General features: G+C 43.3%; 1 protein-coding gene across 4 annotated transcripts in view; it reads left to right on the top strand.

Annotated features, from left to right (window-relative positions):
• Positions 1-1,093: 1,093 nt before the first annotated feature.
• BMAL1 (basic helix-loop-helix ARNT like 1) overlaps positions 1,094-23,288 on the top strand; it is a 54,792-nt gene continuing 32,597 nt past the window's right edge. For 3 of the 4 annotated variants that reach the window (XR_012764672.1, XM_075427487.1, XM_075427485.1), the window contains exon 1: positions 1,094-1,231. The gene's annotated coding sequence lies outside the window, so the exon portion shown is untranslated. Of the gene's footprint in view, positions 1,232-13,675; positions 13,696-23,288 lie in introns of those variants that run through there. The other variant, XM_075427486.1, reaches the window with a different exon arrangement.

Genomic DNA, 23,288 nt, shown 5'->3' with positions numbered 1-23,288 from the left:
CTTCCATGGAGGGGGCAGCCACAGCCTCTCTGGGCAAACTGTGCCAGCGCCTCACCACCCTCAGGGTGAAGAGTTTACTATTTATCACAGGATCGCACTGGGGGATGACGGAGCACTTCTGGTAGTGAAACTGACAGCAGCCTCACACACGTGACTGAGACATTCTGAAGACCGCTGCTGTATGAGGACTCACAAAATACAGCAGAAGATGCAACCCCAACTGACTGACGTGCTCCTGCATACAAGCACGCATATGTACAACACGTGAAGCAGACACAAGGCTGAGATTCGCCCAGGTGGGCTGGCAGCACGGGGAGCGACACCGCAGCCCGCGGAGGCAGCCGAGGCAGTGGTGGGCTGAAAGACACCGCCAGCACTAGGCCACGATGGCGGCCCCACGGCAGGGAAGAGCGAGGGCAGCACGTGGCCAGGCAAGCGGGCCCCGGGCGTCGGAGCGCAGCCCAGGCTCACCGGGCAGGGAGGCCCATGGGGCCGCGAACCCCGTCGGACCCGGCGCTGGCGCCATGCCTTTGCCGCTGAGGGCGGAGAGGGGAGGCGAAGCCTAGGCCCAAGCGGCCACCTTCCACCTCGGGCGGCGACGCCACGGCGGCCGCGCCGACCTTAGCGCCTCGAGAGGTGACGTCACGGCCCAGGCCGATGTCACACGACTGACGCAAAGCCCGGTGCGAGCCCCGGCAGCGGCACCGAGGCAGAGAAGAGGGCGAGCGTGAGCTGCCGGCGCGGCGCGCCCCACCCGGGGAAGTCGCCGCGAACCACCAGGGCCGCACCACATCCGGGACCCGCGCGGCGCCTAACGGCGCGTTACCGCGCACGCGCCCCTACTTCCGCCCATCAGCTCCGCCCTCGGCCGGCGGGCGGGATCAAAATTCCCAGCCGCCCTTCTGATTAGTTCACGCTCCAGGAGCGCCCGGGGATTAGCTGCCGTTCAGGAGGGCGGGCGTTGCCCGCCTCCTGGTCGGTCATTGGACAAGGCCGCTGGGAAGCCGCTCGCCCGTTGGCGGGCGGGCGCGTCCGGTCGGGGGCCGGAGGAGGGTGCCATTGGCTGGAAAGTAGGTTAGTGGTGCGCCGTTGGGTGGCAAGCCAGGCGGAAAGTAGGTCAGGGACGGGGGCTGCCTGCGCCGGGCGCCGCTCCGTGCGTGCGGCGCGTTGCCGAGGGACGGCGACCCTCTCACCCCTCCCGGGCGCGGCGCGGGGGCGCGCGGAGCTCGCGGTGAGCCGCTGGCGGGCGGTGGGCGAGCGGGGCGGGGGCGCTGGCGGGCGGTGGGCTGCTGCGCGAGGGCGGTCCGCGGCCCCGGCTGAGGAGACGGCGCCCCCCTGCAGGCTGGGGGGTGTCCCTCCTGTCCCCCCCCGCTCCGCGCCGCCACCTCGCCGGGGCTGCCGCCTCCGGCAGGCCGTGGGGAGCTGCCTGCCCTGGGGTGGGGCTGGGGGCTGCGGTTTCCCCGAGGGGAGGGGGTCGGCCCGGCCCGGCCCGGGTGGTGGGACCCCCCGCGGCGGCGGTGGCGGGCTGTGTCCTGCGGCGGGGGGGCTGCGAGCGGAGCGGCCGCTGTCCGGACCGGCTCGGCGGTGTGACGGGGCCGTTTGCAGCCGGGCCCGCTGCCGGCGCGGCGGCTCGTCCGGACCCCGGGGGCAGAGCTGGGGCTGGGGTGGCTGTGGCCGGCGCGTCCTCAGCTCGGCGGCAGAGCCGGGGGTCGGTGGAGGCTGAGGTCGGTCACCGCGCGGGGTGTCGGTGCCCCCTTCGTTGCGGCGGGGATGGGTCCCTCCCGCCGCCGTCCCGCAGCCGGTCCCTGGGACCTCCGTCAGTAGATCGGGTGCCTTGCGGCAGAGCCCGCTGCAGGTGAGGCCCGGGGAGCGCGCGGTGGAGCCCCGGCGGGGAGGCAGCGGCCGGGTGAGCCGCGGGCCGTCCCTCCGCGCGGTGGCCGGTCCCGCCTGCGGGCAGCCGGAGCCCGCTCGCCGGTCCCGCGCCGGCGGGATTCCCGCGTCCCGGCAGCGCAGCCCGGTTCCCGCGGGACGCGCCGGGGTGCAGCCCCGCGTCCCGAGGTGGGCTCCCGGGCCCTTCCTCGCAGCTGTCAGCGGGAGAATGGACGCTCTTCTCCGGCAGCGAGGTGTGCAGTCCCGGGAAGGCGAAGGCGCCTGCCCAAGACCGGGATTTTGCGCTTGGGGAGGCCGGAGAATCAGTTTGCGTTTTAATTGCTGAGGTTTCTGTTACTCCAGTGCCTCAATTATAACAGTGTTGGAAAGATTTTAGTACTTGAAAATAACGGTGAAGAAACAGGTGGGTGTGTTTTCTTGCTGCTGAAGCAAATATGCTTACAGCAATTTTTAAGTATTTTTGTAATATCTGAGGTGGAAAGGATCGACTGCAGAAAGCGATCACCTATAAACAATTTTGAATCTAATCTCTTTACAAAATTCATTCGGTCTTTAAGTAGGTATTTTTTCAGAATGCTGGTCCTTGAGCATTCAAAATGAAACTACATTTTTTTTATATAAGTTAATATTAAAGTAGCTGTCCTGCCTGTTTAGTATGTCTTTTCTTTTATCAAAAAGACTTTTTAAAGGGGAGCAACTGATAATACACAGGCTACAGCTAAGGTTGGGAGGGGGGGAGAAAGGTTGGTTACTTTAATTATTAATACTGTCTTGTCTGTATACATGAGCTTGCAGAAGTCTGAGTTTAAACTCTTCCCTTGAAAGAACGTATGTTTTGTATGCTCTAGGAATATGCAAATATAAATAGCTGTTTGAAGTGTCAGAAAGTATAGACCTCTTATCTGAATATTCTGAACCACAGTTGTCTATTAAGGGGAAAGTCTACTACGCCTGAGTTTTGTGGGTTTGTATTTCTCAGGACCATTCATGGGTTTTTATGCCTGCTCATAGAAACAGACTGTGTAAAATAACCCAATAAAATATTGTGGTTATAGATTAATACGCTGTTTGATCCTCTGTTCTCTTCCACGCTGCGCATGTCCATTGTCTGGCTGCGTGACGGCTGTGGTGTATGGTGCTGTGTAGACTCAAGGTCTGTAAAAGAAGTACGTTGGGAGATTGCCTGGGCAAGAAAGAAGTACCACGGAGAACTGAAGGATAACTGTTTTGTTATGTTCTGCCCTGCAAGGCCCTTTGGGGGGACATGGGGGTGTCAGTGAACTAACTTAGTTGTAGTTGGGATTCCACAAAGCCAGAGATGAAGTTACGGCCTGCTGCCAAGTGACCTGCTGTATTGGGGACCACTGCTAAAGATGTATTAGGAAGGTGATGTTTGTAGGGGGAGGTTAGTGGAGATTCCCCCCCCCCCCCCCCCCTTTCAAATACCTGCTCTCAAAGATTCTTTTGGGAAACCAGGACTAGGAACAAGTGAACATTCATTGGATTTATTTGACAGAGCTTGAAGTTACACACAGTTCCTTAACACTGTGCAAGACTATGATGACAAAGCTGAGACCTAATGTGATAGCGACAGCCTGCGTGCTGCAGATGAGTAAGAACGCTTTTCAGAGTGAATTGATATCAAGCATGCTGGAAATACCAAGAGACGTGTAGGTTAATTAATTTAGATGAATACAGAAGTGCTATTTTCATGCTCAAATTCAGTGTTTTAAGCTGTTTTCAGCACCGAGGCCTTTGTCTGCGTTGTTACGCTTTGACAGGAGGTGCAGGAAAATATGAAGGAATATGTTAAGTAAAACAAAGTGAATTTGGAGCATCCCTTAGTGGCATTCTTTTTTGGTTCTGTATCTTTCATGGTTTTATTTTTAATCTTTATCATGTTTGTCCATTATTCTGCTTTTGAAAGAGAGCGGAAGAGCAGTGAAAAGCAGCTACCTGTATGCCAAAGTATTAGAAGACTTGTTCCCTGGAGTTAGTTGTCTTCAAGAAAAGATGTGTAAAGGCATGTAATAGGCAAATGATTGCAAAGAGAAGCCCAAAATAAATACATATTTTTAAGTGTGCGTAGCTTCCTTCTCAGTAAGTTTACAGAATGCAAAGAATACTTAAGGTTTCTCTAATATATTAAACATGGTTTGAATCTTTCATTTTTGGCTGTCATCTTGCTTAGAAAACTTCAGACTAAAAAGAATTGGTTTTGATAAATGGTAGTAGTTGAGGTGATCCTGACTGGAACTCAGCACCAACTTTTGCACTCAGTTGTTGAAAGCTCTGCTAGATCAGCACATAGAAATTAGGGTCTGTGTTTTAGAGGTGCATGAACATGCAAATAAGGTGTTTTATGGCATTTTCAAAAGCGGCAAAAGTGCTTTCAGTCTGGGTCCTTCAGTCGTTGTAAGTGTTGCTGTATGTTTTAGATAGTGAACTAAAAAAGTAAAGCAGAGGTATACTCTGCCTGTTTTGTGTGTGTACATATATGTGTGTGTATATATATGTATGTGGTGGTCTTGCATTGCAGTAGTAAATATGCTTCAGGTTTAGTTAGATCATGTGCAGACTGATAACTTTTGCGTAGTCCTGTGGTGTTCTGTAGGTGAAACTCAAGAACGCTGAAACAGAGCACAGGATGATGCGCTTAGAAAATAAGAAGGCTTTTCTTCTTCAGGGTTAGCGTACTCAGTTATCTGGAAAGCCTGTTTAAGTTTTGTTTGCAATCTTTTTTTTTTTTTTTGTGGGAGGAAGAGATCCCAGTTGTAATTATCAAATTGTTTGTATCTGCATTTAATCACTTCAAATATTGTCAAATAACCTGTGGTGTATATTTAATTGAACTTTACATTGCATGAGATGAGTATTGAGGTGAATAGCTTGCTGGCATGAACTGTATATTACACCTGTGGGTTTTTTTTACCTCAATTTGTTGGAAAAATGCAGTAAGGCTACTTATCCAAGGCCCAGACTTCATCTCCTTGGAAACCTGATCTTTCACCAGATGTTGAGAAATGTGATTTCTTTTTTAATCCATTCTGCAGAAGAATGCAGATCAAAACAGCATCTTCAGGCTTTGGTAGTCTGGAATATTCATTGAGTAAAAAAATAGTCTGACATTTCAGTCTTTGTCCCAAAGAAGATTGATTGTTTCTGTTGCATTTGTTACTATTTCAAATTTATTTTAGCTGTTCCTAAAATTTCTGTAGTGGTTGTGTAGTTTAATTCAATTCGAGAGATGACTGATAATGTCTTCTTCATGTGTACAGTGCAGGACTGTCTGTGTTCCCTGCCCATTCCTTGTCTGCAAGGATTCATCTTTTTTCTCTATGTTCAGGTCATCTTTTCTCCCTTGCAGCTGCAAAAAGATATTTCTTAGCCAAGGCATACAGAATTTGTAACCTTTTCAGTCTCCTGCCATTTGAGAAGCTGTTATTCAATGTCTCTGATGTCAGACACCCTTCTAGGTCAGCTGCTGGTGTCAGAACAACTTGTGACCCTGAGCTGAAGCCATGCTGTAGTTCAGTAGGTTGGTCTTCTGTAGGAATGGTGCCAGTAGGCTACTTATAGAGCAAGAAATGTCGTTGGCAGGATTTTAGAATGGTGAAATAACAAGCCACATTTCTTGTGGTTGAATATGTTGAGGTTCTCTACTAACTTTAAAGAAACCCATTCCCACGAATATAAACAGTTGAGAATGACAGTTGTAGTTTTCAGGTTTGTTTTGACAGTGTTTTCCTTGCAAATGTGGGTAGGCTCTGTTTTTCACAGGCACAGGGCAATTTAGTGGCACTTGTGGGAAGGAAGAGGGAAACATCGCTAAATCCTTAACAGTCCCTACCTGGTGTGGCTGTGATGGAAACACGTCTTCCAGCGTGCAGCTGCTGTAACACTGGGAAGGAGATGTTTGGCAGTTCCTAAGCTGCATGTATCAGCATTGTGTCTCTCAAATCACTTCAAGAAGGCATTTTATAGTAAGTCATATATGCTTATTCAGTTGCAGCCATTTGCCTTAACTCCTTCCTGTGTCAGCTAAAAAAAAGTTAATGGAATCCACGTATTTTAAAGATTGGATGTGGTCTTGATACAAGACTACTTGGAAAACTCTAAAGTTAGTCTTGCCCATTTGAGATTGATGGAGGTTTCGGAGGGAGAATGAAATAAGGCTATCCAAGAGAATGAAAGAAGACTATCAGAGGACTCAGAAATTAGTATTATTCTTGATCTGAAGTTCGGAAACTTGGAAACTTCCTGAAGGTGGCCTTGCCTTTTCTAGTTTGACAGACTTTGGTAGAAATTGCTAAATAATACTGTACTGCAGAATATTAGTGAAGTGAGAGGGAAAAGTTGCCTCCTGGAAAAAACAGAAGAAAGTAAAACTAGTATAGTTTTATTTTAAACCTTTTTTTTTTTTTTTTTGAAGAATGTTTTTTCTGTCTTTAAAATTGTTAGTTTTATAACTGGTTTGGTTGGGGTTTTTTCCTTGACTTGTTATTAATATATTTTTCTTTGAGTGTTGTGAAATTTAGCACTTCTGTTCCAATTTGAATCAAAACTATATAGTAAAAAGTAATAAAACTTATATCATTTATGTTGCATGTATGTGTTATAGTTGTGTTGAGGGTGACAGCAAAATGACTTTGGTTTGAATTCTACTTTTATTTCTACCCTTCACGCAGGGACCTCTGATAATTGTATTTTAAATCCCCCTGAGATTTGGTCTTTATGCTGCAGTTTGGCTACCAGCATATTGGTTTTAATATAACCTTTTAAAATAGTATTTATTTTGTCCATAGACTTGAATGACCTAGTCATTTTTCAGGGATAAATTCTGGGGTACAGGATAGATACATTGTGAAAAAATCAGACGTTAGTCTTTCAGGTTTATGGTAGAATGTATTTTCTGACCTTGTCTTGACCATGTTGGGTTTTCCGGTTTGCAGTTCTAGAATCCTTGACTGAGAAACAGGATGCCTATTTATTCCTGTGTTCTGTTTCCCGATGTGTTTTGTTGCCAAGCCATTTCATGTAATCTTTGCATTTACAACCTGGTTTGTTATAGATCAAATTAATTCAATGAGTTAATGAAAAAAAGTCAGTATTAATACTGTGCTGTCAACATACTGAAGAATATTTTTGTGTTATACTCAGGATATGGCCTAAATTCATAAATCTAGATATTTACTTACATTTGACCTTAGAAGGCTCTGGCATCTAGCTTTTTTTCCTTAATGATATGATAAAGCCTCAGAACATTAGGCAAACTTGCTGTCCTGAAGTAACATTATACTGTATTTTTAAGCTACACACAGTTTACTATGGCTTTGTGAGTTTTGAAAAGTCTTCATCACCTCAATTTTTAAAATGTAAGTGAAGTTTTATGATGGTAGATGCTGTTAAAAATTTACATTTACAGAACTTTCATTTCAATTAACCATTTTTCCATAGTATTTAATTTCTAGTTATCTTATGCGAAATTAGGAAATTTTAAATTACGTATGTTATAGCCCTTCATTCTCAGTGCCATTTTCAGTGAAAAATCCTGTGTGAACAGAAGTATGTTTGTACAGTAGATGTTTTGCATTAGCTTGGAAGTTTTTTATGACAAATAGTGTTGTTTCCTCCCCACTTTTTTAGGGTTTCTCTTACTGGAAAATATTCTTTCGCTGCAGTGACCGAACTAGTCTCTGAATATTACAGTTTATTTTAGAAACCTGTCAAGTCAGTTCAGTGATTTCTCAGAGGGACTTGTCACATAAAAACATTGGAGTTGCTGGAAGTGCTCTCTCATATTTAGAGAATAATATGTTCAAAATGTTGTCAAACACTTGCTGTGCGATTTGGGTCCAAAGTACAAAAGTTATATGTATTTTAGAAATACCAGGCCAGCAATTGGATATTTCTCTTTTTCGCAGGAAGAGAGAAGTAAAAGCAGTGAGTTTATGGTAGTTTGGGTTTATACTGGAATTTTCTGTTTCACCTCACTTAGTAGTTCTAGGGTTTTATATAAATACTTTTTTTCCACATCCGAGATGTGCAACTTGGTCCGCTTGTCTGGCTGGGGAGAAGTCTGAAGAAAGATGGATGTTTCCCTATTACAGCATTTAGAAATCTGATTCTGTCTAAGATATCCCAGCTGGCAATAAAGAGTTCTTAATTACTGTACTTGGCATTATTTGTTGAATGAAGTAATTCCTGTCCTAATTTATCTGACTTGACCATGAGACTCTTCCATAGCAAATGCCTACTTTATTTTCTTATCTGGAGTAGCTCTTTATTCATCTTACTTGAACACTTTTATCATCATCAAGAATAAGATGATGATGGGGAAAAAAAAATGATAGAGGAGGACATTACAGCATTTGGCTGTTATAGAAACTGATTTTTCTACATTCCTGTTCCTGGTAGAGCTTATCAACTAACTAGCTCAGAGCAAATTTTAACAGTTGTATACGGCTGATGCCACCGTGCAAGCTTTCTGACTGTGTCCCTTACGTTCCTCCCAAGAATTCTAGTCTGACTGGTGAATTTTTGGAGACTTTGAAGGACCTGTGTGGGAGATGCCACTGTTCAGGGAAGTATCACCAGGGCCGTGCTCAGGTACCTGGACAGGTACCTATGGCCAAAAAGAATTATCTGGTTTTGGTGCCCAACAGTTTGTCCTATAGTGACAAATCAATTCTTTGCAACATCCATCGACAGTTGGATGTACTTGGACAGTAGCTTTGATGATCGTTTGAACTGGATTGCTGTGGACAAAGTAGGTCCCATCAACAGTCCAGCTCCTTCCTGGCTGTTTCCACCTGCGTATCCTGTCCCTCTGCTCTGTGGTGACTTATGTGTTCGGGCAAAGGTACTGGACTGGGGAATCTGCTGTGGCTCAAGGATAACTTTTTTCCTCTGGGGACTGATTGGAGATTACTCGGTTCACTGATACCATGTGCCTTGCAGCTTTGTAAACATTTGTGCTTTTGTAGATTAGGGAACAGCATAGCTCGCGAAATGAGTAGTCCTGAAGGAGGGGAGGGAGAGGCAGCAAGTGTGAAGAGTGCAGTTTTGAATATGTTACATTGCAATCTTGATGTGGAAGTAGAGGATTTATGGCAGAATATTTTTGGATTAAGCTGTGTTGGGTCATTTCTTTCATAAATCTACATAAAAATTTGAAAATCTGGTTTTGATACTAATACTCAGAATCCAGAAAAATAAATAACTTTGTACTTTCATCTCTGCAGCTCCACAATGAAGCTTTTCACTATTTTTTGTGCAATTTTAAAAATTCTTTTTCATAACAAGAAAGAGTAACTCAGCTAGACCTCTGACTCTTTTTCCCTTTCTCCTCACTGGCCCATGTGCTGCTGGGTTTAAATACAGAAGTGTTTCAGATATGCAGATTTCTCAGGAGTTCCTTCACCATGACCACTTGACTTTACCGGAGCTGAATACTCACATATCCAAGTCGTTGTCAAACTGATAATTTATCTAAAAATGACAGAGACCCAGCAATGTCTCCAGTTAGGCTTGCCAGGAAATCTGGAAGAAATGGAATATAGGAAGGAGACTAAAAGGAAGAAAATTTTCTTTTCCATCAAGACGATACAAGGTTTGGACTTCAGTCCACTGATTGCTCACACCTCTGCTCCCTTGCAGAGAGGGGAGCTGAATGTTTTAAAAAAATAATAATCTTGAATTGCTGTTTAAGAATGATTCTCTCACTTTGCCTTGATCTTACCTTGCTGTCAATTTGACTACATATTCTGTTTTCTGTAGGGAAAACTCTCTAAAGCCTACTCGAGCTTCCCTTTGGAGAAATACTGGCACCTTACTTTGTTCTTGATGTTCTTGTCAAATAGCAGTTCAGGAGAGTTGCCTCTGTGTTCGGTGACATGAAAATCTGTTTTCTGTATGGCTGCGGTGTATACTTTTTAAAAAGATTTACTAAAGTTTTTGGATTTGATTTGGGATAAAAGCAGAAAGTAAGGAAAAGTTTAAGTGAGCAGACAACAGGAGAATCTGTGCTTTCTACTTAAAATGAATTAATGACTACTTTTTTCTCTAGAGCATGTGAACACTAGTAAGGACCAAATAGTTGCATATCTCAGAAGCAGAACAAAAAAAATCCTCTATGCAACAAAAAAGCGAGGACAAACTGCATATTGGTATATCAGTAGAGACCTAGTTTGCGTTGTAACATATCGATGATCTGTCTCTAGGTGAACTGATTATATCCAGCCTTACAAGGCTTCTGAGGTTCATTTAAATGCTGAAGTTAGTCTAGCAGAGTTCCAAGTGCTTTTTAGGCAAAATTAATGTGCCTTTTAGAAGAGGATTTGCTCAGGCAAGTAGCTAAGCCTCCATGGATTCATTCGTGGTGTGCTGTAAAATTTGTGTAATCTACTTCCTTTGGCATGGCTTTCAGGTGCACGCTTCTTATTTTTTTAAAACAAATATTTTGTCAGTCCTCTGACTTGTCTTCTAGTTTTAGGATATTTCTGTAGCTTACTAGCTCCCTGTAGCCCTAAACATACTGGAATGATGGTGTTCCATGACGAACCTGGGAAAGTACTAGTTTCTGTTATTTGTCAGTGAAGCCTGTTTTTCCATTTTTCTGTTGAATTTTGTCTGGTGATTTTGGAAACCTAGTAACTGGTCTGTGACTACCAAAAAAAGAAAAACACCTTTTTGCCCTCTTACATTTACCTCTGTGTGGCTTTTTGTTGTCCTCTTGTCTTAGTTCTGCGAGCGCTTTGTTTGCTTTTGTGTGTGTGTTTTGTGGCGATGGTGATGTTTTGGAATGAAACTGTGTTGGCAACCAGATCAGAGAATAATACTGGTACAAGTTCCTGGGTTTGTCTGTTGAAGGGTCTGGTGAGTGAATTTCGGAGAATTTCATGAAGCAGAAAAAGCGACTTTGCTGGCCTTCCAGCACCTGGAAGAACCTTGACGGACCAGCAGGCTTTCTACTTGAAGAAGAAACATGAGGGATAAACACAGTTAACTTTGATTTCCCCTACTAGCAAACCTAATTGCACGTCCTAGTGAAGTACCATAGTTTTCCATCTTCAGATACAACATAACGTATCCCATTTAACTCCTCCTTATGATGTAATTTGGCTCAGTCTTTGTTTGGCAACAACACGTAAGTTTCTCTTCAGTCATTCTTTATAGTGTAGTTCTGTATTTTCCACGCATCCTTCCAAAAGTGTACTCATCGGAATCATTTCCACATGTGAGATAGTCATTGTCTTCCCTGAAAGGGGTGGTCAGTTCCTGCTGGCTTCCTGTATTGTTGTGTTCTGCTTATCTGCGTAGTTTTCCCATTCCTACTTCTCAGTCTATAAACTTCAGTCATCTCAGTACAATTGTATTTTGATGTTTTTATGTACCATTCTAACACAGAACAATGTTTCTTAAACCTACCTTACCTGGATGTTGTATAACATTCATACAGGTTTCTTCCCTTGACTGTGCTCCTCTGTATTGGAGATTGTTTTGTTTTAATTTGGGTGTTGGTTAAGAGTCTCCTTTAAAGGGAGGAAACTAATTCAAAGCAGCAGCTCACAAAAAAAAGAAACACCCCAACACGACAAAAAAAACCCCACCTCTTTTCAGACTTTCCTGCGTACTTCTATTACACTGGGGGCTTTGTAGGCTTATTCTGTCTATAATATCCCTGTAGAAGTTAACCTGTGTGTTCTAATGTTCAGATGTTGGTAAGTTATATGTGTACTTATTGTTGAGCTCATCCTCTCTCCCCCTCCTTTGCACAGTGCTGGTGTTTGTTTGACTCCCTGGATTACCTTACTGTGATCTACTCAGACTTGTAGCTTTTTTAAAAATTATTTTTTGGCAGGATTACTTTTAATGTATTTTGGATCTTTGAATAGTTCCCTGTGGGTTTAGATAAGTGCCAGTGTTATATGGGAGTACGCAGCTGAAAGATGAAGCTAGGAGGTTTTGCAGTCATACTTCAGTTACAAAGGGTTAAATGCTTAGATTTACAACTTCTCATCTAATAAAAATATGTAAGAATTCTGTCACATGAGTCTCCCAAAGAGAGGTCTGTGCTGCACTGTAAAAATCCGCGTAGCCCCACATTAAATAAACTAGCTGATTCATACAGTTACTGTTTGTGATCTACACCAGGATTAGTCAGTAGTATTGTTTCTGGCAATTTCCACTTGAATTTGTCCTTAACGTTACACTAGTCAGGATCTGTATCAGTTACATGGTGGCAGAAGAGACTTAGCGGTGAGAGAGCCAAGTGGTGCAGGTTGGTCTGTTTAGTTATTACTCCAACAGTCTGTGTTGCTTGGTAAGATCTATCTTAAGGAATATATGTGCCATTTCTAACCAGCTGCCAAACAATCTGTATATGGCACTTACAAGATGAAGGTTTGAAGTGACTGAGGGTGGGAGGGCTTTGGTGACTGACAGTTCCCAGTGCAGTGTTACGGAGAGGTGGACAAAAGCGTTTATGGCTTGGTAAACAAGGATATCAAGCTGGATTCAAAGGTAGTTTGATCTATGTATGATGTTAATTATGTCATAACTTTAATACTTTCCCAGACTTACAAAGTGAGAAGAAAACTGAGAAGAGTTCAAGGAATGAACTGTGTTTTGCAAACACAGCCTTACAGTGCAAGATCAAAGAAACACAACTAAACTTAGTTAAAGAAGGAAAAAGCAGTTCGCTGGATTCATCCTGCAGTTAGTGACCTGATAAGGTTACCTGGTAGGAGAAAATGCAACGAGATTTTAGTAGCTGATGGGTGACCTACTCAAATTCAGACTAGAAAAGCTGGAAGTTTTGAATGAGAGGAACTAAGCTTTGGAACAGAAAAGATAGGAGGAGGGTAATAGATTCTTGCAACATATCAGTTCATCCAGGATATCTTTCTAAAATAAACTTTGTCCTGAATTACAGCATATCAGTTGGTTATATGAAATAGTAGATGAGGTTGCCTACTAGTGCAGAGGAGATCAGAATACATGATCGTACAAGGGAAAAAATCTGAATGAATCTGGTATCGGTATTAAGATAAAACTTACGTACTTACCTCTGTGTTACTATGTGCTTGAGTAGAAGGAAGCTGAAGGACAAACAGCTTAAACCAGTCTATGAGGAAGAGGGTGGGCCAGAAAGACATGTAGCAGAGAGGAGGAGACCATCTATAAAGACTCATGCAACCTTTCTTCAACACAACTTCAAAGTTCAAAGGTTAAAAATACTACTGGTGATTCTCATATTGTTATTCTGTAAGGCGCAGATAAAATGTGGTATTGGAGAGTTTTGCTCAGCAATATCAAAAACTAAAGCGAACCTCACCTTTTGTCTGTAATCTTGCTAATTAAAGGGAGCGAAACACAACACTTCCCTATCTTGAAATAAGTTAATTAAAAACTAAAATTAAGTTTTAATGCCAATGGTTTGTATAAGAACAAAATTTCAGCACGGATACTTGATGGAGGTGGATGGAGGAGAGAAACCTGACGAGTTGATAGTCATATTCGGGAAAACAAAGATGTAGTGATTTAACATGAAGGTAATGAAAGGACGTTTGTATTTGTGATTTAAGTTACTCAAGGTAAATATTTTCTGTTGAGTCAGTTACTTCAGAATTTATTGAATGTGAACTTAAGTTTGTACCTCTAGGGACAAAGAATAAATTCAACACATATAGAAGAATAAACAGAACCCTTGAAGATGGCTGATGGGGCTTTAGCAGATATCCTTAAAAAAAGTTTCAGCTGAGCACCAGATGAGTGACTGAGGCAAAACCACATACAAAACTGGTATGTATTTCTCTGATAAAGTCAGGGCAAAATAGTGCATGAGCCTGTAGGTCCTGTTCTGAAGTGAACATTGCAGAGAAACAGGACTCTGAAAAAAGCCAGAAATATTTATATCTAATGATTAGTATATGATCCCCAGAAATACGTGAGTCTTTTCTAAGTACGTTTGTCTGGTTGGGATTTTCCCTGTGTGTTGTCAGTAACACTTTCCCTACTTTGTTGACTCCTTTGGTATCTTTAAAAGAGAATGGTGAGCTTCCCCCGTGTCTGACAAAGCCAGTGCCAGCCAGTTCTAACATGGACCCGCCACTGGCCAAGGCCAAGCCAATCAGCAATGCTGGTAGCGCCTCTGTGATAACATATTTAAGAAGGGGAAGAACAAAACCTCTGGGGAAACAGCAGTCGAGAGAGAAGAGCAAGATGAAGTGAGAGGAATAGCTTGTCAGACACCAAGGTCAGTGAAGAAGGAGGGGGAGGAGGTACGGGAGACACCGGAGCAGAGAGTCTTCCCTTGCAGCTCATGATGAAGACCATGGTGAGGCAGGTTGTCCCCCTGCAGTCCGTGGAGGTCCACAGTGGAGCAGATATCCACCTGTAGCCCATGGAAGGGACCCCAAGCTGGAGCAGGTGGATGTCTGAAGGAGGCTGTGACCGTGTGGGGAGCCCGTGCTGGAGCAGGCTCCTGCCAGGACCTGTGGCCCCATGGAGAGAGGAGCCCACACCAGAACAGGTTTGCTGGCAGGGCTTGTGACCCTGTGGGGGACCCACACTGGAGCAGCCTGTTCCTGAAGGACTGTACCCCATGGGAAGGACCCATGCTGGGACAGCTCATGAAGAGCTACAGCCCGTGGGAAGGACTCACGTTGGAGAAGTTGTGGAGAACTGTCTCCCGTGAGAGGGACCTTATGCTGGGCAGAGTGTGAGGAGTCCTCTCCCTGAGGAGGAAGGAGCAGCAGAGACAACGTTTGAACTGACCATAACCCCCATTCCCTGTCCCCCTGTGCCGCTCTGGGGGAGGGGAGGAGGTAGAGAAACGGGAATGAAGCTGAGCCTGGGAAGAAGGGAGAGATGGGGGGAAGGTGTTTTAAGATCTGGTTTTATTTCTCATTATCCTACTCTGATTTGATTGGTGATAAATTAAACTTTCCTTTTCTCCCCAAGTTCAGTCTGTTTTGTCCGTGACAGTAATTGGTGAGTGATCTCTCCCTGTCCTTACCTCGAGCCTTTCATCATATTTCCTCTCCCCTGTCCAGCTGAGGAGGGGGAGTGATAGAGTGGTTTTGGTGGGCAGCTGGCATTTATCCAGGCCAAACCAAAACAGTGTGTTAGCTGCAGTGCTTAGAAAGGTGAAGTATGGGACTGCCATTCTGTTGGAGTGTTTGTTTTGGGTGGTTTGTGCCTACTGACTTTTACATGGTTCCCTGCTCTGTGCTATTGTTTGTAGGCGCTGCACAGGAATTTAGTTGTTTAAACTGGGTTTGAAATTCCACTTATGAAAGTAGATACCTAACTTATAAATCTTGTTTTCTATATTAGACTGTTTTTTTTCTGATAAACTAAGCTTTTACATTTGTTTTGCTAAACTCAGTGTAATGTGTACTGACTGAATTTAAATCTTCCCCCTGGTGTTAAGTGATGTTATGGTGATAACTGCAGGTTAGTTAACTTAAACCAAGGGTAACCTAGAAAGGTTTTTTGAGGATGTTGTATACGTTACACTTTCACTATGGTATTCCATGTGTGTCATACTTCTAAGTAGAAGCTTTCTGTGAGTATTTAGAAATTGAGATAATGTTCTTTTGCCGATGCTGAAAGAAAACAAGAGTGACTGTTGCATTCCATAATGAAGACCCAGTTTGTTTAGAGTCCCGTCTCGAGTAGTGTCTTGAGTGGCTGCCTGACGAAGAGTTAAATTAGGGCAAGCATGTGTCCTCTGATACTGCCCCACAGTTATTTTCAGCTCAGGGACTTGGCAAGCCAGATGTGGTGGTAAGCCTCAACTGAATTCCTTTCCATGGACTGGTCCTACCTCTCTTCAGAAACCATATGAACTTCTAGCCTTCCTGTTATTTGGCAGAGAGTTTCCATGGCCTGCCACCTCATGTGTGAAGAGCTGTGTTGTTTTCAACCTTTCAGCCAAGCTTTGTTTGATGTCCCTGTGACATTTGATGGTTTTGTAGACCTGACAATTTTCTAAGCTGAAGTGTACTAGCTCATTTCTTTGTTTCTTGTGCAGAACTCATTGCCTGTGTTGTTCCACGGAGTGAAACCAGAAAGTTTTCCATTTTCTGATAAATGTAATTGCTGTGGATTTGCTGGATGATATCCAAGTCGTCCTCCGTAGTGTTCAGGAGCTGTAAATAATTACGAGCATTTGTAAGTGGTAACTAAGGGACTGCATTATTAGTATTTGGCACAAATTGCTACTTGCGGAAATAAGATCATCTAAACCTACTTAAACTTTTTTGTGGAGGAATGTGAACTGTCTAGTGATCCTTCCTAGGCCCTTTGGGATCGGACTGCGTAGGTCGTGGAATGTTCTCTTTTGGAATAAAACAATGGTTTGGAAAATATTCTCCTTGCAACTGTTAGTCAGATGTCTCTTTGCACTGTATTGTATCCCCTCTTCATTTGGAGGGGAGGGAGTTGTTGCATGGGTGGATTTTTGATCCAAGCAAAAGTAATCATTAAAACAAAAAATCTCAGCCTTCATTTTTACTAGGAGTCCTTTTGTGGTGTGTGTGGCTGTGTTTTGTTGTGGGTTTTTTTCTAAACAAGTTTTCTTTCTCTCTTGCCCATGTTTGGTGTTGGCAGGATTTTTTAATCTATTTTTGTGTGTGTGTATGAGACACTGTTCTTCCCCACTTGCTGTATTTTCTTTGTTTTTGGGTTGGTTTTTTTTTCTTGTAGTAATCAAGATGTCTGCGTAGCATAAGGACCCTATTAAGTGAATTGCTGGTGTTCCCTGATCATTCATCTGCCTTTGTTAAGGGCTGTCACCATTTGGTAATGTGAGTCTTTGTTCTAAATACAACAGCAATTTTAAAACACTTTTTCAGTTTTGGTTGTAATCTAAGAGTATGCATTCAAAGTTTACTGTTGATTTAAATTAGAAATCAGAGATTTAAAAGTCTGTCTGGAAAAATGCAGGTCTGAGACTTGAATCCAGATGTATCTCCGGCATGTGAATGACACAGGTTTGGAAATCTGGTGATTCAACATCAGCATCAATGTATAGACACACGAAAATGGAGTGTGTTTTATCAGCCATTTCTGTGAAGGGCTTTCCTATTGCTGTAGGCCTTTCTCAAGAAAATAAAGCTTATACTCCCACTGAAGCACTGAATACAGAGTGAATAGGAACGTGCGTCTGCTGTGCTTGTATATTCATAACTTGTCATTCACAAAAGAAAACCTCCTTGAGCAGAGAAATGTCACAGTGCGGGTGTGAATCAGTAGAAAGGTTTCAGCACACCTTGTCTTGCTCAAACCATCCTGGGAATTACATGTTGGAAACAAATGCTGCTGGAGTGCTGTGAATAAGCTGAAAGTGCAGTTAAGGAATGCAAGAGGGACATTTTAACCATTCGCTGCTGTTGAAAGGGACAGTTCTGCCCATTCCTCTCTTCTGGCATGCCTCACCCCCTTGCTTTGCCCTGGTTCTGAGTGGCATCTGACCTTGTCAGTAAGATGGTTGAGCTTGCTAACCCCCCAGAAGACTGTGCTCTCTGTCAAGTTGCTATTATTCAGCCTGATGAGCAGATTGATTCGACACACTGTACAGCCAGGCTCTGGGGACTGTGTAGAGGCTGTGCTGGAGTGCTGCAAGGAAAATCGGGGGGAAGGCTGACAAGGAAGAAAGGAAAAAGGAAACGAAGCCACTCCTTTGATGGCACTAAGATGGTGTATTGGCTGTTCTGCGGAGCTTTGCCATGAGGTTTTTTAGAGTATCTCGTGCTTATCCTGAGCTAGACAGACAGGACTTTTTCCAAGCCATAGAGCTGTTACTGAGGTACTTATCACTCTGGACATGAATGTAAAAGACAGGGAATGTTCTGTGTGGTTTCTCCCTGAATTATCGCTTGATTTGCTCAACCAAGCCTTACTTTGAATGCTGTGATTTACAAAGCCTCAGAAGCAAAAATTTCCTAGATGCTGGCTTTAGTGAAGTGCACATTGTAGGGTGTTTGTGGCTCACCTTGGAGATGTGTCATGTTGAACAGAAATTGTAGTTTATCTGAGTAGGAGAGAAAGAAATACTAAAAGTAGCTAGTGTTGTGGCAGAAGCAGCCAGGTGTATGTCACTTTTGCATTCAGTGTATGGTATGATGACACATCTAACTTTACTTTTAATGTCCTATTGAAAGACTTCTTTTAATTGTCGTTTCAGTTTCATAGTCATTTGAAACCAGTGAAAGTGTTTTGTCAGACTGGAAGAAGCTGTCGTGCAGTCGTGCTTGCCTTGTCCTGTGGCAGTACTAAGCACAGCTGTCGGTTGGGCAGCCGAATGGGTAGTTTTCAGCTACAGCAATTCCACTCATAATGCGCTGTATCAATATTAGTGCTGGCCCTACGGGAATGTTGGGAACTTGCCCTACTTCTCAGTGTTCACTATTGCTGTGGTTCCTGAACTGCTTTGTGTGAATCTCTCTGAAGAGCAGAGTATTGGATAATGCCACAGTACGAGCTGTCATAACTCTGAAATGCTGCCTTTCTCAGTGGTAGCAGCAGATCGCTCATTTAGAAAACAGGATTTCAGGAATGGGGGAGGTTATTATTTCTGAAGCATTGAACAAGACTGAAAATGGCATGTGTATCTTTTCTTGAAGTTTGCGTCTTTGCATGTTTTACAGGAAACTGCTGAATTGTCACAGTGTCTCAGTTTTCACTAGTTTCATTTGGATTTAACTGGCAAATAGTGTGACTTCAGGAAACCAAACTGCTGAGCCTATTTAGGTTACTGTTTATTGTTGCTGCATACATAGCAAAGGGACTCCAGGTGCAGAGACAAGTAGCTAAGGCTATTTGCGTGAATATGTGTGTGTGTGGTATTTTCTTAAAACTGGAAGTTTGTAAATAATTCCGAGTTGTAAGTTTCTCCATTTCCACACATAAACTTTGTTAACTTAACACATACAGTAGCTGTGCCATCACTGTGTGATGTTCTGCAGCTTTTTCTTAGCAGACTACCTACTCAAATACTTAACAAAAAGCTGTGATGCCTTCCTATCCAAAAACCAGTGGTATAGTGGGAGAACAAAAATGAAGTTGAGCCTCTAATATAATACCAAGAGAAGAAGGAAGAGATACTGATGTTCATATGGATGTAATGTCCTAGTGAGGCCCCATCTGGAGTACTGCGTCCAGTTCTGGGCTCCCCAGTTCAAGAAACATGAGGAGCTACTGGAGAGAGTCCAGCGGAGGGCTACAAGGATGGTGAGGGGACTGGACCATCTCTCCTGCAAGGAAAGGCTGAGGGAGCTGGGCTTGTTCAGCGTGAAGAAGAGAAGGCTGCGAGGGGACCTAATAAATGCTTATAAATGTCTTAAGGGTGGGTGTCAGGAGGATGGGGCCAAACTCTTTTCAGTGGTGCCCAGCGACAGGACAAGGGGCAGTGGGCACAAACTGAGGCACAGGAAGTTCCGTCTGAACATGAGGAAGAACTTCTTCCCTCTGAGGGTGACAGAGCACTGGAACAGGCTGTCCAGAGAGGTTGTGGAGTCTCCTTCTCTGGAGATATTCAAGACCCGCCTGGACAAGGTCCTCTGCAGCCTGCTGTAGGTGACCCTGCTTCGGCAGGGGGCTTGGACTAGATGACCCACAGAGGTCCCTTCCAGCCCCTACAATTTGGTGATTCGTATGTGTTTGATGGCTGATTTTGTGTAAAGTTAAGTCAAAAAGAGCTTTTAAGAAACTGGTGGGGATAAATGAGCCTGTCGTGGATATGTGTGCTAGAGGAAACAGTAGAGGGGCTGCGGAGTGGGGAACACCCCAGCTTGGTTCCAGGCAGGCTGAGAATATCTTCCTTTTCCCAAGGCTTACTTTAGGCTTGAAGGGAAACTGACAGCCTGTCAGCTTTTCTTTGTCAGACTGGCAGAGTGCTGAGAGCAGGGATGGCTTCTTCCAGCCAGAGATGGAATTTAGCAGGACCAGGGGGAGTGTGCAAAAACTGGAAGTATAAGGTATAAATATAACCACCTGTGTCTGCGCTCGTTTTTGTGATTTCTTTTTTTTTTTTCCTTTTGTTTCTGTGCTTTGTTCCCTGAAGATATAAACTCTTCAGTTGTGGTTTGTGTGGCAATAGATCTCTGAATGAAAGGTCTCACACGTGCCAAATGCATTTGAGTTTGTTGTAGTAGTGATGTGAATGGAAAACAGAATCAGCTGTATGCAGTATGTCTAACAGTGTTTGGACCAGGTGGTTCAACCGAAAGGAGAATGGAGGAAACTGGGTTTGTCTTCAGAGACTAGTGTAGTGGTTCAACCTATGAAACTGAAAAATGGCTAACATCCCTGAATGTGTAAACTTGAAAGGTCAAGTAAGGAAATATTACTTAGGTAGCATTAGTCATGCGAGAGCTTGAATGTATTGTCTAGTTTTAAAACCTACAATTCTCCAGTATGACGAGGGGCGAAGAAGATGAAAACCTGACAAAAGCACAGAAGGATTTGGTGACTGGAAGCCGGAATAACTAATGGGGTACTAAAATAGCGCTTTGCCAGTGAGAAGAGTGGATTGAGTTAAGGTTTGTTCTCACTTGAAATCTGTAAGTCAACACATCCTATTGCAAGTTACATTAAAGCACAAGCAGTAGGTAGGATCTTGAGGAAGAAATCTTGGAATGGGTTCCATGGTGTGCCGAATCACTGAACAGAGTGGGTAAGTATTAGAGTGGGACCTGGCATACAGCACTTACCTTTGAAGTAAATGAGGAAGTCTTTTGCTAGACTGGTATTTCATATGGATATGTTTTAGAAGACGCATTTATTGGAACTTCTTGTGAGAGGATTTTGCCTTCCTGCCACTGAAAGACAACTTTGGAGATCATGAACTATGGGAAGAATATTTGCCAAATTGTGAGGATACAGGAGCTTCACTTAGCTACAGTAAGGAAATTAAACTTGCCAGGAGCATATCACAGTCATAATAATACTTACAATAATCAGGTAGGCTTAGGGACATTTATTCGTAAGCTCTAAATTAGAAGATGTATATTTAACTGCATGTTACTTAGCTTGTTCAGTGTGGGTAATTGAAGGGTTAAGATAGTCTTAAAACTGGTATCTAAAGCATCTGTCTGCTATAAACTAGTGCTCATATTTAGGAGCCAGATGAAATCTTGAAACAGAAAGCTGCATCTTTTGGACTGCAAGTGCGAAAGGTAGGCATTCCCAGTTGTGAGTTAGATACACTAGTTTGTAAATTCCCACTGTTTGTGTAAACATGAGTAGTGAGTTAAGTAGCTTACCTGCTTGTTATCTTGTATGCTTCTCCTGCTCTGAAAGTGGCAGTTCAGGTTGTGTACACTCATCTTAAGGAGAAATTTCCAATTTTCTAAAAATTTTTGAAGTTGACTCTACAGTGCGGAACACGATAAGACATCTGATTTTGCTGACACATCAGAAGCAACGTGTACAACTTGGGAGACTTCACAGAACCACTGCTGCCTCAATTGTTTTGTGGTTTTGGTGTTGATGTTTCTGATCAAAGCATTCTGGAAGTACATAAGCTACTAAAGAAGTCAACAATAACTTTGATTAGTTTTTTATGTAAAGCATATTAATGCTAGATAATTGATTTACCCACATGGTAGGATGGATTTCCCTGTTTTTCACACACCTCCCCCCACCCCCCAAATCCCACTGGATGGCTTAGGGATGATAAACAAGGATTGCATTCAGTGGTTATGAAACAATACATCCCTCACACATTGTAGGCTGGACCTAGCTTGGAAACTCAGTTTGAGAACATCAGCTAAGTTTGTATTTCAGTAACTGAGGGAATAGATTTTTGTTGTTGGTTTTTACTTCAACTGTGTATGGGTCTGTCATTATTAAAAGCATAATTGGCTTTGGTGTTTAATGTGTTGAATTAGGTGTCTGGCCCAAAGGTCTTAAAGTTTCTGTTGTCTATTAATTTTAAGTCTTTCCCCCCCCAGTGTTGAAAATATAATACTTTATTCCTTCCCACACATGCAGAGTCTTCTGAAGGCTTGGAATAAATGAATATTAAATACTACATCTTAACATAGATTTTTGTGAACTTGCTTTACCAGCATTTAACATTGGTGGACCCTATTTTTAAATGTGAAATTATTTTGTTCTGTAATTTACACTACAGAAATTCTGGAGTGCTGTGCTAAATAAAATGTTTGTAGCACTGTCTTGAAGTTGGTTTGGGTTTTGGGGTTTTTAAAAATAATTAAAATACTTAAGATATTCAGCCCAGTCCTTTTCCTACAAGCAACTGTTCTCAGAATAACTGATTTTTATTCCATTTAGTCTGTATCCATTTCCAGTGAAATCAAACTAGATGTTTTTAGTCAGCAGGACCTGTTGAAATAAGGCATCCAAAGGCATGAAGGAGTGTGCTAATTGAGAGTGGATCTTGTGTTGATGGTTATCATGGGTGTAATTCTTAGTGTAAATTTTCTTACTCTTTGTAGGATCAGCTGTTATGATCCAGATTTTGTGTAACAGCCATACTTTTTTGTAAAAGCCTCCTTAAAATATCCATCTTCTTGACATTTGAGATGAAATCTGAAAATATGTTCCTAGAGTACCTGTGAGGATCGTGGGGTGTCTGTAAAATGTCATAAGACACCCAGTAAAATGTTTGCACAGCTCTGAGGCAGAATTCAATGGTTCCTGCCCACAGTAGAGGTATCTGAACAGGTTACTCTCATTCTGGCCAGTGTGGCTGAGTTTAGGAATTACTTCAGCATTGATACAGTTATACTCAGTATCTAGTGATGTGAGGACCGGTAGTTTTTCGCTTCCAGAAACCTGTGGAGAGGCTATTGTTCGCTTCATGTGTAGGTGGCAGCCGTGTTTGGTAGGTGTGCTGCAGAAATGTCTTGAAACCTGGTCTTCCAAGAAAGGCGGGTCAGTTTTGTTTTCCCTGCGGAAGCAGTTTCTGGAAACCTGAGGAGTTCATGTGCTGGAGAATTGAATGTTGAAGCAGGCCAAGTTCCTTTGGTAACAGCAGCATGTTAGTACTGATTTCCAAGAGTGTGCATCACCACCTTTTCATAAGGGCTTGATTGGTTCTCTTGTGATGTTTCCTTTTGATGGCTGCCCAAAATGAAATATCCAAACAGGCCAACATAAGCTTACTTCAAAGAAGAAGATCTTAAAGAATCTGATCTTGACTGATGAAAAGCTTATACTAGATCAAGCTTTCAATAATGGTTGCAAACTAGCAAGCTTGGTTGAAACACTCTTTTAGCTGCGGTTCGCTGAATGGGTAGAGAGGCAGATAGGCTTGAGACATGAGAGAACGTGAAATCTCCTGTGTCTGAGGGTCACCTGGTTAGTCAGGATGCTGCTTTTGCTGCTGATACGGTCTGCAGACCCAGTGGCTGTTCTGTAGA

Source organism: Opisthocomus hoazin, chromosome 7, assembly GCF_030867145.1.
Source record: "Opisthocomus hoazin isolate bOpiHoa1 chromosome 7, bOpiHoa1.hap1, whole genome shotgun sequence".
Classification (NCBI taxonomy): Eukaryota; Metazoa; Chordata; class Aves; order Opisthocomiformes; family Opisthocomidae; genus Opisthocomus; species Opisthocomus hoazin.
The sequence above is the reverse complement of the archived record's forward strand: the minus strand, read 5'-3'. Positions and strand labels throughout refer to the sequence as shown.